The following is a 12482-nucleotide window of genomic DNA, read 5'->3' on the forward strand; positions in this document are numbered from 1 at the left end:
AGAGACTCTTGCTACTGCCCTCCGAGAAGACCCCCTGCCTTCCGGGAAGGTGAACACTTACCTTAAAGAAAAATTTCGTCACATAAAACTAAAGCAAGAAAAAATTAATTTCTCCCACGTCGGACATTGGTATCAGTTATAAAAGGAAATAACCAAACCTCAAAAGTGCCAAATATTCCCTAAGTTACATATACAAATCCCCCGCTTGATCTAGCTAGTGGTTAACGTGTAAGACTACGGTACACATGGTACGGGTTTTATTCGAATGGGAGTTCATTTAGGCGTTCACCCAGTGTCGTGGCGTAGTGCTTCCAAACGGGTCGGATTGACCCGACTCGACCAATGACCCGACCCGAGTCGGGTCAGTCGGGTCAGCTAGGGTCTGATTGTCGGGTCAGCTAGGGTCTGATTGTCGGGTCAGGCTACTCGTGTCGGGTGAAACGGGTCAGCTCGGGTCGGGTTGTATGGTCGGGTTATTTGTGTCGGATCAATCGGGTCAGCCCGGGTCGGGTCACTCGGGTCGGATCTCGCGTCGGGTCAGTCAATTCGGGTCACAGGTCGTGTAGGGTCGGTCTTAAATCCGACACGACCCGTTGAGAGCACTAAACGCAACTTTGTGAACACATTAACTTCCATAACTGGGGTTGGAATTCAATAATACTTTTCTGATACATCAAGTGCTTAATACCGCGGTCCAGTTCGACTATGGGTATCGCGAGTACAAGGAGAAGCTAACCCACTTACCATGTAGACGCGGCAATGATCGTGAAGATAGAAAGAAGAAACAAATGCCATTGACAAGCTTTGCACAACTGACCACAAATGAAAACTGGCCTAATATCTGAACCATGCATGGTTTTTGAGATCTAGCATGAAACATACAAAATATTACTTTTCCTGGCTACAACACGTGCGTGCCTTCTTCGCATTTTTACAATGTCCTCACTTTTTTCTAACTTTTTACAACATATGGTAAATGTGAACCCCAAAATAGCCATGGTAATACCGAAGACTGAGACGAAAGCGTTAGATATTATTAATCCAAAACAGCTCTGGAAAATATTTTATGTTATTTTTCATTAGAATCTTCAACCTGCTATATTATACGTGTTAGAACAGGTAGTTTGTCATTTTGACACACAAATTTGTATTTTCTCTTGAGTTAATACTTCTCCAACAAAACTATAAATGTTCGATGTACTTGTGCAAGTAGAGCATGAAGGTTTTTGACATGATATTATGATATTATTATGATTTGATACCAAAACATGATATTATGGTGATTTTCAAGAGCATTCGATGAAGACAGATTTATATAAAATTACTATTTTGTAGCTGTTTCGCAACAAAACACATTTACAACACCTGAATATGTCTAAAACAAAACAAATGTAGTAAACAAAATTGTGTTTTATAAGCAACTATCACGCTCAAATTTATACGTTTGGGAAATAACAAAACATTAATATTTTGATGGCATATAAAAGCCAGCAAAAAATAAGGCTGATTTTGAGGAATAAAGTAATTTTTAAGGTATAATTTATTGTTGGAAATAATTAATAAGAGAATATCTAATGCACTCCAGAGTTTGTCTTTGTCTTTCTGTTCGTTCACAGACCTAGTTAGCTCCCCGACCCATCCCACTCATCATCCTAAAATTTGACAGCTATAATGTACATTTTGGTTTTATTTATGTTTATGTAAGTCGTACTAAAAGGAGTTTTAAAACATATGAAAATTGAAAGTTTCATAACTTTTACTGGTAATAAGAGTTAGTTTTCAACAACAAAAATGTTCCACAAAATTTTTATTCTGACAACGTTTTGGTATAATACCTCCATTTATTGTATTCGTAGATTGTAATGCTTTCCATGGGCTCTTTTGGAACCAAGAATATTTGAATTGCCAACGGATACGATGAAGTTTTATCTATGCTTTATATTGGAGTGTTTCTTTTGAAAATTATATTAAAAAATGTTTTCATGTATAGCATCTGCAATTCATGCACTAATTTTACTAACTACTCTACACTCTTGTTTTCAAACTTCAAAATTAGTGACACTATTCGATTGTAATCTACGAGTTTAACGGAATAAATTTGTTTTCGATAAAAGACTTTAAAATATTAGTTACTTAGTAAGTATGTGACTTTCGTTTGATTTTACTATTGTTTTATTAAAAAAAACATTTTGCTATTCAGTTTTAATTTACTTACGAAGATCAATGTCACAAGTGTTTTGCAAATTAATAATGAGAAAAGTTAGTTAAAATTACGTTGTCAGTGGTCGTTGTATTTATTAAACCTGAAGTAACAGAGGCTTTAAGAAGGAATAAATCTCTAAAGAAAACTTTACAGAAATCGTACCTAAATATAAATATTTACTGTGTAAATACAGAAAACATTATTTGATGGAACACTCTTAAACTGTAAATAAATCTACGAAACAACACATTAGGTTGATAAGATAATCATCCATAAGTATTTTTCTGAAATGCCACTAATATGTATAAATAATACTGTCAATGTGATGACATGAAATTTGCCTTACTAGCAAATTGTGTGTTTTAAAAATATGAACTCATGCAGAACTACGAACAGTGTGGCATGCTAATCACTATGACCCGTATGTCATTTGGTTTCGTTCTCTGTCTCCGTGACAGTATGTAATAACACCATTTCTTGCAACATAAAAAGGTCTTGCCATCTTGATATGTCGGCGTTTGACTCCTCTTGTGTAGAGAGACCACCTTCCACACAATGACCTTCATCACTTGGGAAAATGACTGCCTACAATAAACTTTGGAACCGATAATGAATTTCAAAAATCGGTGAAAGATATCATATACATCAAGGGCTCATTTCTTTCTAAGATGTTTTCTAAACTTGACAAAGTGGTATGAACAAGCAAATTTCTTTCTTTGTTGCAATGAAGTTGTATTTCATACATGACGTTGGATAGTAGATGCATGACTTATATAGTCGAAGCGCGGTGGCTCAGTAGTAGAGTGTTCACCTCCGGTGCCTGGGGTCCCTGGGTGAGTACTTTGCGTTGCACAAACACCGTGCTCGTGGGTTTTCTAGAGGTTCTCCCGTTTCAACCCACTTTCTCCATTCCATCATTTCACTCATCTCTTATTATCACCGTCTCCTTTAGCCCAACTGGCATAACCATTAGACGTTAAAGATTTAATTTCATTTCATGACTTACATAAACATGTCAGTCTAAAGCTTTCATCAAAAAAACTTAGCTAATTTCTAGAAAAACCACGGTTTTCATTAATTTAAAAAATACAGTTCAGCTTTACCTTTAGCTTACTACACGGTCGCAACTAACCCGTGGTAACGAATATAAGTGAAGGACTTTGGGTGGGAGGTAATTCTGGGTCAGAAAATGGTTCTCAAAACTCACAAAACTTTACGACTAAATTTTTAAATCGTACATAAAATAACATTTACATAACAATTACAAATCTATTTTTCTAACAACAATAGAATAAAAACATTATTTAAATAGTTATAACCCATTATGTTTCTTTTTACTAAACCATATCGAATCTGATGATTTTCTTATGAGATTTTCTTATGTTAATATACCTTTATTTGTGTCAAACTTAGAGTAAAGACATAATACAACTTCTAAGAAATTATTGAACATAATTTTAACATTTGTGCACATCTGAATGAGGAAAGTACGTTGGCTTGTCTAATACAATTAATTTCATAAATCTTAATGGTCCCACTCACCAAATACACCAAACTGCATTTCCTAGCATTACAGTAAAATGCGTGTGCTTCAAAATTGTAAATATTAATTCTTCTCTCTGAAATATTATAGATATATCCATTTTTATTGGAATTTGCTTTATTTCCAGAGAGTGAGAAAGAGTCATCTTGGGTGTGCGTTAGGAAGGTTAACGATATCGGCAATTTGTAATTTGCAAAACTGGCTATATTTTCACAATATCCACAGAGAAAAATTATTACTAAACAACATTTGAAATATACTCAATTTTATAAAGCTTGGTTCTATCCAAAATACACTTGAAAAATGAATAATGTAAGGTTATTAAATATGCTTTGTTCATTCTACAAATACACCACCTAATGGTATCTCTTCAAGATCTTTTAACTCTTGTTCTTGTTACTAGTAGTGCTTACCCACTTGCTGTTGTATCCGACTCGCTGTTTTACATAGTTATTAACAGCGATATAAACAAAGATATAAAATTTAGTAGAAGTAAATATTTTTTTCCTGGAATACTTTCTTCCTATTTGCATTCTGCCAGTGAAATTCTGTATGTCCTCTTATTTGTGATTTGACATTGAGTGATATCAATAAAATGAGTAGCTACTCCTGATAAGTTTTGCTCGAGAGTCCGAGTTACTTCACCTAGAGTAGTCTCCTTGCCCAAATTCGTATCAATAAAAAAGCCACTACTCAAAACGAGATTGTTTCAGAATTATGAACGTTAGCTCTCGTTTCCTCTGTGCGTAGCAGTGAGTGCTCACTCACTGAATGAAATGAGTGATTTCTTTTTATTTTGTGCGTCATTTCCGTGTGATTAATCTATAGCGCAGTATAACGACATATATGGACGACAGTTTAAATCAAAGGGCATTTGTAGATACTATAAAAGAGTGGTATTTTCAAAATCAGAGCTACCAGAAAGTAAACGAAGAAAATCCGAAGATTTTAAGCATTTACGGTAAAATACAATGAAATACGAAATACACCAACGACTGAGACACAAACCCAACCCATCGTGTAGTTGTAAGCGCACGAGGCGAGGATTCCAAGGCGCCCTCCTTCCTCAGTGTGTTATGAGAAAGAACCAGAGTTAATTCTGTTCTGCTAGATTTAAGTATGGAATGTAAAGTCATATTTAAGGTAAAAAAATTGTATCATGTAATTTTTGAAGTGAATTGCTTTTGCTTATTTTCTACTACTATTCTTGCTTATTTTGAAACACGACATAGTAATAGAATAGAATATACAAATGTTAAATTCCAAGATTTAAGAAATCTTGCGTAGATCATGGAGAGAGTTCCTGTTGAATAGGCCCAGACGATGTTTCACAATACCGGTAATTTTATAGTTCAATATTCTGTAGGGAGTCCCTCAAGGATCTAATCTAAGTCCCCTGTTGTTTCTTCTTGTTATTAATAATATTTCTTTGCGTATTAAAACTTATCTATTTCTCCTTTTTGACGGCAGTATCAAATTATACTCGTAAGTAAGTTCAATTGATGACTTTGTGAAACTTCAATAGGACCTAATAGAGTTCAAATACGGTTTGATAAGAACAAATTTGTTCTGAATGTTTCCAAATGTAAATATGTATGTCTCACGAGGAAGAAAATAAAATTAATATTACCTATACAATAGGTAGCTCTTCTTTGTCCATCCCAAATACTATCGAAGATCTAGGAGTTATATTTTATAGCAAATTAACTTTTACCCTACCCGTTGGCGCAATAACGACTAATGTATATTGTTACACAGTTAAGCCTCGAAGTCCTAAGCCGGACTCAAATTATGGGGCGAGACGCCCGCGCTTTTCTAATTGGGTGTGTTGCAAAGAAAAGAGAGAAAGGGAGAACGGAGTAAGGTGAGGCTTTGATTGTATTAGCAATCTGATGCCTCATTCACACCCACCCACGCGCATGTAATAGTGGTATGACCCTGGCTTTGATTTGCTCAAATCACAGCGCCGGGTCGCGGATGCAAATTTAGTTAATACCACGCAAGCTATAAGTACATGAAAATCATTATGTATTTGGAGCTATGCGTGAAATAAAAATGTAGATGTAAATGTAAAATAGATACTTCAGCCCCGGCGTGATGGGGAAAAATCATAGAAAGACTAGACGTCTTGGCCACTATTGAGCATGCGCGTGAAGAAGCTTCTCCAAGCTCGTCAAGGCTCGTGACGTAGCTCTCGAGCGACGTCAGAACTGGCAGAAATCCGTGGGACGAAGTCGCTTTATAAGCGAGGCCCGTCGCCCAGCTCGATTGATTTTCTTTCCAGCATTCATCCAGTGTGTTTCGCTCTTCGACCCGGACGCTCGTCGTAAAGACAGGATGTGTAGAGGAAGTCCTCGATTCGGGATGAGCACCTTGAGATTTGTTAGTGATTAATATAAAGTTTAATTCCAATCTGAGACCAAATTCCCCCTTCAAGAATTATCACTTTTCCCTTTGGGCCAATGCAAGTTGCGAGTACGGAATTTCAAATTCACCATTTTCAATCAACCGCGGCTTAGCATAATAACCTTCTAGCACCTGTTTGGTAGTAAAGGGGTTGTGCCCATAAATGTGATGAAGTAATAATTTCAAGTTGTAATTCCAAGTAACCGATTTGTGAGATTCTTTGTATTTTTATTTTTTTTCTTATAAATAAACTGTAGAATGGAAATGGTCTCTTTAATTTAGTCATGCTATCCCTTCCTATCTAGATTCAGCTCACAGTCTTCATATGTTACCTGGGTTTCGATTTCCAGTACAAGCTCTACCTCTGAAATACGAGTCTCTCCCCCACTATTGAGACTTTTAGTGCACTTTCTCATCATCTTCGAACCAGTAAGCCAAAGACGGTTCAATACGGAGGCTTAAAGGGAGTTGGACTCAGAACCAACTTTGACATACAGGGTGGAGAGTAGAGGAGTGATCTCAAATACGATTTCACAAAAGAAAGTGTATACAAATATAATGCCAATCTCAGAAAACACATAACAGTTTTATGGTGTTCGGTGTTCGCCGGGTAACGAACTGTGTATTCTAGAATCTCTAAACAAATCTCTGGTGCCTGCTCACTTTATAGGGGAACCAAAAATCTCAATTGCATTTCAGGGCAAATCGCAAGTGATTTTTTTATCGAAGAGTTTTCAATACAAAAAAGTGTACAGTGTACGCGAAGTTTTTCTTTTGACTAGTCAAGTAGTGTATCTGTACTATGTAAAGTCAGTAAAGTTCAGTGGCGTATTTGGCTTGGGCGGTATTCAGCTTATGACTCTGATATACAAGTATAATCCTTCTGCTCTAAATAGTGCGTTTTACAAGGAGTGAAGTAGCGACGAAAATTTTCTATTCTCAACTTCTCTCTCTTTAAGTTGTTATAAGTCAGCGGAATAGTTGCTAGGTTCCGCAGAGCAAGACTCAGTTTACCTCACGACGTTTTCTCGTGTAGTCATGGAAATGTAAAATCGGGACGCGTGTGTTAAGACAGAATTCAGCTTTTGTCTCATGTACTTGCAAAACCCTAAATCTGCTTATGCTTCCGCTAGCTTTGGTGGGATCACAGTCAGTTTTATCTCTGGGAAAGAGAACCGCCCGTTTTACGGGATGAAAGTTCGACTCGTTTGTCCGGCGATAAGTGGCTAAAATCCTTACCACTTATTTGGGGAGGATCACAGGCAGTTTATCTCTAGACAGCAGAACCGCCCGTTTCACGGGATGAAATTTCGACGGTCTGTCTGGCGATAAGTGTCTAAAATCCTTTCCCATGCAAAGTTTGGGGGTCACAGGTATCTTATTCTCTTGGTTCAACAGGACCCCCCTGCACTAGGGGTGCATGTCCGACGGTTGCCTGGGAATAGCAGCCTAAAACTCTCATTTATGCAAATGCAACAAACCCAAAAATCAAAATGCAGGTACATGATCCAATGGTTGGATGTTCGTAATCCCCTCTGTGTGAATTTAAAAAAAATAGTTTAAAAAATGAAGTTTAAAAAAAGTTAAAGAATAGAAGTAAAATGTAAAATCATCATAAGTGAACAAATAAACATTTTCTTTTATAAACAGCTGTCTAGTCACTTTCCGTTCCCGTTCTAAAAAGTAAAGCAAATTTATAAAGAAAGGGAAGTTGAGTATTCAAGTTCAAAGGAAGTTAAATAAAGATATTGAAATAATAATAAGTTTCTTAATACGTAAAAAATTTGACGTAGCATTTCCGAGGGAAGTAGCTATCAGTGATTAAGTTCCTATTATATCAGAGGAAAAAGGTTGGTTACCCACTGCCCTGGTTTAAGAGGCCACTGACTTGAAAAACAGAGTTATTCATCAAAAATGAGTTTTGCGCAGAAAATAAAAGAAAAGCTATTAGAATTAGGGCAATCCCATTGTCCTAAGATACTCACGGGCAAGCACCGTTATATTTTGGATCGGTGGAATAATTATTATTGTATTGACTGCAATAAAGTGAAAGTACATGGGCATTCTCCTCCTCAATTTGGCCGTTGGAAAAAGAACCCTTACGGAGATACTTGGATACGTGGAGTCAGCCCAGACATCTCGAACCAACGACCGCTATTCCGCAAACTCCTGATGCGCCGGCGAGTGGCTACGATCTAACGCCGCTTGCCGCGTCCAGCCCTATCCCGACTAGAAATGATACAGAAATACAAAGTGCTGGTTCGAGTGATAAACCAACACAAGCTCCTAGGACGATATATGTAAATTCAGATACTGACGAGACCCCACCGGGGGTACATCCAAAAACTCTAGTGAATGAAGTAAATTTACAAGATGAACTAGAAATTGCAGAACTAATAACTGCAGGACAGGAATGCCCTCAAGCAACAATTGAGATAGAAACAACAGCAGGTGTAATACCTGATGTCCCCTCGAACCAAAGACCCTTAGATAATAATAAGTTAACTGATAAGGAAAATAGATTAAGTAACTTTGTGTTAAGTTCAGGAAATAAAGATATTTGTGTATCAAAAGAACCAGATAGCCCAGTAGCGTTATATTTTCCTATTAAATACAAACTGTCAGATCCTACAACGCCGTTAGAAATGCAAAGACCGACCTTTCAATCCTTTTATGCTGGTAGTAGTGATGAAACAGTTTATGCTGAAATCGGTCCTAGAACTATATATGCTAACATAAATACTGAATCACAAATCTCAACGAGTAAAGAACCAATTTATGAAAATATTGGTCTCGAACCCCAGGCTTTCACGAATAAAGATCCAATTTATGCAAATATAGGAACCGAACCAAGGGAAACGAAAATTAAGAGTCCTGATGAGAACAATGAAAATGAATTGCGCTCTCTGACACAACCTAACGATGAAGCATTAATAGACCAGATTAGGCATTCATTACAAACAGAACGGTCCCCTGCAGTAGGAAACATAATTCGACCTTTAACTAAACAACTACGGAACAAGAAAGTACAGGTCACAGTTGTTCGTCGCCAAGCTGACGACGAAGGGAAATTAGGTATTCTATTTCAAGCTGACTCCTCAGCCTCCTTTGAAGGCTTATTACCTGAGGAAAATGTAGTTGGAAATTTTGACATGGAAATACAGACCGACGTTTTCAAAAGAAAGATGTTAGCGTTCAGACCGAATATAAGTTTCCTAAAATGATCAGGATTGACACAGATCGTGACCTTAAGGTTATTCGGACAACAGCTACTCAAACCAACCCTGTCATGCTTGAAAATAGCCTTACCCTCCATGAGAAACTGCAATATTTGGACAGTATAGATAACATATTCAGTGTAGTTACTAAAGTTAAGTGGTCAAACGGAGATATTAGTAGTTTAGATTCAGATGGGGGTGAATCTTTGAAAGACGATTGGTTCTGATACGAACTGCAAAAATTGCAAAACGAAGAAATAGCCCAATTTCAAGAAGACAACCCGGAGTCTCCTCCTGCGTCATCCCTGGAGGATGAATCAAAACATTCTTGGAACTCCGAAGAAGAACTCCGATATGACCATTGGGATCCTCCTTCGGTTTCTACTCGCCGTGCAGCGAACCAAGACCCTCCCACAGAGGACGTTGACCAGAGAAATGACCTCGTCGCCCCTGCTGTAGTTGAGAGGATGTTAGACGATGAGAAGAAAAGTGATGATGTTTTTCCCTCAGCTTATTCCGACCACCAGATGCAAAGGGAAAAAGAAGAAGAAGATAACGATTCCTGGTCTGAGAGTAGAATAAACGAAAACATTGGTAGGATATTTGAGTACGCGGAAATTGGTGCGTCAGTAATTTGTTTAGATGGGGTAGAAAATAGCGACGATCCCTCAACCTCTCCAACCCAAAGTAAATCTAACAAACAAACTGATAGTCTTAAAAATATTGGTTTACAAACTACAGTTAGTGCTAGTTCTATATTTAGTTCCTATAACGAAACTGGTGAATCACCGGCGACCAAGGAAATGAAAAAGTACCAACAAGAGGAAAAGTCAGATCCCTTACAGATAGTGTTTGTTTCGCCACCTAGTAGCGTAGTTACACCCACGACCCCAGTGGAGAAATTAGAGTTTAGCGAAGGGGAAAAGTCAGAAAGATCAGTACTTAGCGAACAAGATAGATCTTATACATCAGAATTTAGTCCAGAACAAACCTCTGAGTTAGAAAATAGAAGCGTAACTGATACCGACTTTAGGTCCGTTTCTGAAAATTTCAACACCTCGACTTCTTTAGACAGGTCCTTACATCTGAAAGATGAGCGCGTTTCACATTCATCAAGTGAAGATAAGACCTCTGACAAGTAAAATTCAAATTTTTCGCCCTTTTTAAAAGTAGATCCTGAGGATATGCCTTGTATAAATTTAAAATCTGAGCAAGAAATTAAAACTAGTCCGGCTACCGAGCCATCTATACCATATAGTTTTGAAAAACCTAAATTTACAGATACTGTTGTAACAGGCCAAGTTAGCAACCCTCCTCCCGAGGGTGACAATCAAAATTCTACTATTAGTGCTAAACCACAAGCCTTCAAGATTTATCCAAATGTTGAAATTCCCTCCTTCTCTGGTAATAGACATGAGTGTGTGGAAATTTTCCTACAAGAATATGAATTAGTGGCCAGAATATACGAATGGTCGACCCTAGAGATAGTAAATTACCTTCCTTATTGTCTGAAAGCGGAAGCTCTCTCCTTCTATTTAGTAGACCTAGCAAACCTATCACATTTAAACTATAACGAGATGAAGGAAAAACTTAAAAAGGCATTTCCTAGTATTGAGTATACTGCAATATTAGAATACGACGTTGATACAAGAAAACAACAACCCAATGAAAGTACTTTAGCGTTCATTTATAAGTTAATAAAGGATTTGACATTCTTACGAGGTTGGGTTAATGAAAGTGAATTGATGAGTAAGCTTAGAATGAGTTTGTTACCAGACATCCTAAATAAGCTGATGCTTGAAGTGGATGATTGCGATAATCTCGCACAGTGCCTGCAATATCTTAGAAAACTTCACACAGCACAAAGATTAGTTAGTCGGAGGATGAGTTATGACGTAAGATGGGAAAATGACCGCTTGGACTGGTCAAGCATTAAAGAAACTACCCAACCTGGATTTGTACAGGTTAGTTCTTGTTATTCAGACGAAGTAGTAGCAGAATCGGGTTACAAAATGTATAGGAACACTCACCAAAATACCTATGGCTTTGGCCATGGGCGGGCGCAGCTTTGTACAGTCAAGATAAAAATAGGAGACCGCTGGGCGCAAGCTCTTATTGACACAGGCTCAGAAATTTCACTGGCTTCGAAAACCCTCTCACCCCCACGATTCCCACTAACTGAGAGATTGAAGGGTTACGTAAAGCTTCGTGGCGTAGGTGCCCACCCCACAGATTACATTTTTGTGGTGAGAATAGCGTGTTGCTTCAAGGATCACTTGAAAACAACCAAACGAAGATTTCTAGACGTAGCTATAGTTGACCCACAGTTTTGCGCCTATGATGTCATTTTAGGGATAGATTTTTGCACAAGTATGTCACAACCATTTATTCCAAATACTTGGAGTTAGCAGATAAAGACGGGAATCATGTTGAAGACCTATGCTTCACAATCCCAAAAAGTACAAATGGGCATCGTCAAGGTGTGATTCATACCTTAGACTTAACACATGTTGAACGACACCTACCGTCAGTAGTAAAGGGATCGTTTAACGATTCTCAATCGGCACAAGATGATAATGCTAGACAAACGGCTTTCTCTATCCCTCCTCAGAAACAACCAAACTTATAGGAAACGGAACCTCCCACTCAGGAGTAAGTATCCATCTCCAAAATAGGTCACCGGAAATCCCATAAATCCCGTTGCTAGTGTAGCTGATAAAAGACAAAAACTCCCTGCTAAAGAAATTATATCTCGAGTATTCGTGTGTTCCAGGGAAACTACAAAATTTCCCTCGGAGCCTACGAATAGAACGAATGAAAAAGTCAAAGGGCGTAAAAAGGCAAGACGTAAACGAACTAAGAAAAGCAAGGTATCTTCCAGTGCTCCTGAGCTGGAACCTACCAATTCGCCTGACTTAGAAATGAGGAAAAGAATCTATGCATCCTTGACCCTCAACCAGGCCCTAGTGAAACTTTGGTAGCTAGTTCTACAGAAAGTTCGAGTATAGAGATTATTCCCAGAAAGAAAAAGAAAGCGTTTTATGCGACAAGATATAGCAAAAAGAACCAACACTCTGTAAAGCCACCCCTGGTGTCGCAGGCGCCTTACGAG

This window comes from Thermobia domestica, chromosome 14, assembly GCF_964235325.1.
Source record: "Thermobia domestica chromosome 14, izTheDome1.hap1.1, whole genome shotgun sequence".
Lineage (NCBI taxonomy): Eukaryota > Metazoa > Arthropoda > Insecta > Zygentoma > Lepismatidae > Thermobia > Thermobia domestica.